Raw genomic sequence first — 4,336 nt, 5'->3', positions numbered from 1 at the left:
CTAGTAAACAAGTGTGCAAACCTGTAGATCTTCTCTTACTTAATGCGTTTTCTTTAGAGCACATGGTGGCTCCCCAGTCTTGCATTTATAAGTACCTGGACTAAAAATATATCTTTAWTACTGGGCCTGAAAAAATCTCTATAAAATAARTAACTACATACATAAAATCTAATCAAATTACACCTGTGCATAATTCTTCTTACTCATTGTGTATTTTGAATCATTGATGAGCCTCAGTTATTATTGCATTAAAAATCAGTGGATGACTAAAACCTACATCTGTTTAGAGAATTCAGCCAGTTTACTTTTTATTGTTGCCAGTTAGATTTTTATGCATTTTTTTTGCTACTCAGCTCCTTGCAGCYAGCCTCTTGTGGCCATAACAAGAAGTGCATCCAGTAATTAAATGAAGTAATTGCAGCAATCAGTTGTTGGAGCTGTTGATTACGCATATAAACCAACGAAAGGGGAAATCCACAAACTGCGAAACGCTGCGTCTCCTTTCATTGTACTGAATGTGTCTCTGGTTTACTCTAATTTGATTCTGCTTTGTTTCTGTCCGTGCTACCACACATCTTAAMTCACCAACAACACATGCGGATGCCTTCAGACGAAAACATACTCTGCATATGCATGGAGACAGTGCAGGAGCAGAGCTGCTGAGTGGAAGCAGACCGCGCAGCAGCAGCTGCACTCTCACTTGTCAGTTTACATAACACTGATTATAACCCTGAGATTTAGCCAACCACCAGCAACAGTTTAGTTTGGCCTGGGCATTAAAATTTTACTGACCATCTGCTCAACTCTTCAGTTGCTTTCCTTCAAATACTTCTCCTTGATGCTGATTCTGCCAAACTAATCTGCATAGTGCTGCCACTCAAGAGAGGGTAGCAGTTATAGGAAAAACAATCTGTTCCAAGGTTAGTCTCTCCCTAATAAGTATTGTTATTCTATTTTACTTCTATAAATTATGTGCTTAATGTGATTAAGCTTATGTTTTTTAAGTTGTGTTTTTATTCCAAAACACGTTATACTATTCAGTAAATCCAAATAGCTTACAAAGCCAGTAATGGGCATTTATTCATTTTGAAAACTGAAAGCTGCAGTCAGTCAGCTGTAGGTTGTCTCTTCTTCTTAGAGATTTTATGTTTATTATGATTTTTCGCTGCAGAAATAATCTTGACCAACAAAACAACCTCCCAAGCTTAAATGTGATGCCAGTGTTCTGTCACAAGTCCTCTGTTACATTTCTTACATTTCCACTGAGACCTACTGTGAATGTGAGTCAGTGTCCAAAGACCTCCAAACCAATCAACACAAAATAATAATAAAAAAAAAGTTGAATAATTTCTATCAAAACCTGACATCACAGCTTATTAAAAGTTCACATACTTTTATCGACATTTGGCAACTGATTTCAGTAGAAAGTCAGAGCAGAGATTATCCCTTTCATTTGACAATAACTAATAACTTTGAATTNTGACCATCTGCTCAACTCTTCAGTTGCTTTCCTTCAAATACTTCTCCTTGATGCTGATTCTGCCAAACTAATCTGCATAGTGCTGCCACTCAAGACAGGGTAGCAGTTATAGGAAAAACAATCTGTTCCAAGGTTAGTCTCTCCCTAATAAGTATTGTTATTCTATTTTACTTCTATAAATTACGTGCTTAATGTGATTAAGCTTATGTTTTTTAAGTTGTGTTTTTATTCCAAAACACGTTATACTATTCAGTAAATCCAAATAGCTTTCAAAGCCAGTAATGGGCATTTATTCATTTTGAAAACTGAAAGCTGCAGTCAGTCAGCTGTAGGTTGTCTCTTCTTCTTAGAGATTTTATGTTTATTATGATTTTTCGCTGCAGAAATAATCTTGACCAACAAAACAACCTCCCAAGCTTAAATGTGACGCCAGTGTTCTGTCACAAGTCCTCTGTTACATCTCTTACATTTCCACTGAGACCTACTGTGAATGTGAGTCAGTGTCCAAAGACCTCCAAACCAATCAACAAAAAATAATAATAAAAAAAAAGTTGAATAATTTCTATCAAAACCTGACATCACAGCTTATTAAAAGTTCACATACTTTTATCGACATTTGGCAACTGATTTCAGTAGAAAGTCAGAGCAGAGATTATCCCTTTCATTTGACAATAACTAATAACTTTGAATTGTTTAAAAGTAGTTTATTATTATTATTATTATTATTATTATTAGGAAGCTTCCAGAAAATATTCACAAAAAAAATTTCACTTTTTTACGTTTTGTTACATTGAATTCTTATTCCAAAACTGAACAGAGTACAGTTCTCTCATTTTAAAGCATTATTAGTAAAAAGAAATAAATGCACTTTTGCAAGAAAAAATATAGTATCAAAATGCAATAGAYATCCCTCGAGGGAAAATTGGAATTAGACTGTTTGCTAAAACACAGTGTCTTGTAAAAGTAAAAGTGTAAAAGTGCTCATTGAACTTTACCACATTTTTATCACTTTACAACCATAAACCTCAAGAGTTGATGTGAAAATACAATATTGCAATAAAAACCTGAGAGGTAGCTAAAGACTTGAGAAGGGGTGGAGGTTGGTTTTACTTTCAGCAGAACAGCARCACTAAATACACAGAATAGTTTTCAGCAAATCATATTCATGTGTCTGCCATAAAAATCCTCTCAAAATATGAGGCTTATGGTTCTACACACTTACCAGCCTTACAGATGCTTTTTTCTTTTCCTGGTCATCTTTTAGCAAACTTGATTTATTGTCGTTGATTTTGATTATCATAAATCTATATGCAAAAAAAAAAGTGATTGACCATGTTTTTCTCTGCTGTAGACAATGTTAAACTTTTCTGTAACTCCTCTTTGCTACATTTCCTTAATATGTTCATTAACCGATGTATGGTTATGTCTCTGGCCAAAGCCAAAATTCAGACAATATTTAACTTACGTGAATCTTGGCTTGGGCCATTCAAGATTCAGAGTTAGAATGATATAACATTCTAACTCTGTCTCTKTATTTGATGCACTTTGTTGCCATGTTGGTGGCCTGCCATTCAATATTTCTGCTCAGTGCAGTTTATAATTTAGAGTGGTGATATTAATGGATCGTGAACTCTCTTCCCTCTCTAGATATAAGAGTGAAATTATAGTGTGGCACCATTAACTATTGCAATTACATAGAATGGCAGTTCTTCTCAAACATCCCACTGATCCCAGAATAAAGACAGACTGAGGGTGACAAGAAAGAAGAGAGAAGCTGCTTGATTGTTAGCGCAAGCTAAAGAAACACTGAAGAGGTGACATTATCAACATGTGGGCTAAGAGATTCAGTGAGGCTGCTTCTGCCTCTATTTCTGAAGGTGTAGGTGTATTTGTGTATGTGTGCATGCATGTGTGTGTGTGTGTGTGTGTGTGTGTGTGTGTTTCTGCCTATTGAGAAAGAAACTAAAAGAAAACTAAGATGGTGTTGCAGTTTTCAAGTGTGAAAAAGAGAAAATGACTGAAAAAAAAATCTGTCACAGAGAAAAGGAATGAGGAGAGAGGAGAAAAAGTATTTTCACACATCTTACAAATCATTACAAGGTATCATTCAGTCATCCGGTAAACCTGTGAATTGTGTTGATGTGTTATTCTGGGGTATAGATAAAAACTTTCCCTTGTGAAAYTGACATTGTAAAACCACGGCTGAGAACATTTCTCTTTTTACCTTCTTCCTTAGGATTAATTGTCAAGGGATTATTATAAGGATGTCTGAAAATATCAAATGTTAAAACTATCTCAGCAGTGGTATGTTACTTCCTGCACTAATGTCATCGTCAAAAACTTTTAAATATCCCACATAACAAGAAAAAGCTACAGTTGGCAGTTCAACTTTAAAATGCAACACTGAGACAAAGAGGTGTTGACTGCCAGATGTTCAAAGTCTGCTATTTCAGGAACATTTATAAAGGAGAAAAAAAGGACAAAGCTTAAGTGTTGTCAACGTTACACATGTAATTTAAAGGAAAAAAGGGAAACTGTTGTACTAAAGTAAGGGTTGTTAGCTTTTTCTGTTCTTCTTGCCTTTATGGTGCTGAAACGTGTGAAAATTAGTAATTTACAAACTTGTTGTATTAYACCATCCACCTGAGTACTTGTCTCTGAGTCAGGACTGAGAACCGAGAMGTTTCTGTTGAGTGGGTTGAATATAAACATTATCTAGAGTTTGAACATTTCAATACAATATACAGCAGCTTATATATTAGACACAACTTGCAGAGATAAAGTTTTAAAGGTATTTCTTTAATATCCTGTTTACTTTGAACCCCTCAGTACTTTAATACTGATGATTAACTACGC

Source organism: Poecilia reticulata, linkage group LG14, assembly GCF_000633615.1.
Source record: "Poecilia reticulata strain Guanapo linkage group LG14, Guppy_female_1.0+MT, whole genome shotgun sequence".
Taxonomy (NCBI): domain Eukaryota; kingdom Metazoa; phylum Chordata; class Actinopteri; order Cyprinodontiformes; family Poeciliidae; genus Poecilia; species Poecilia reticulata.
The sequence above is the reverse complement of the archived record's forward strand: the minus strand, read 5'-3'. Positions refer to the sequence as shown.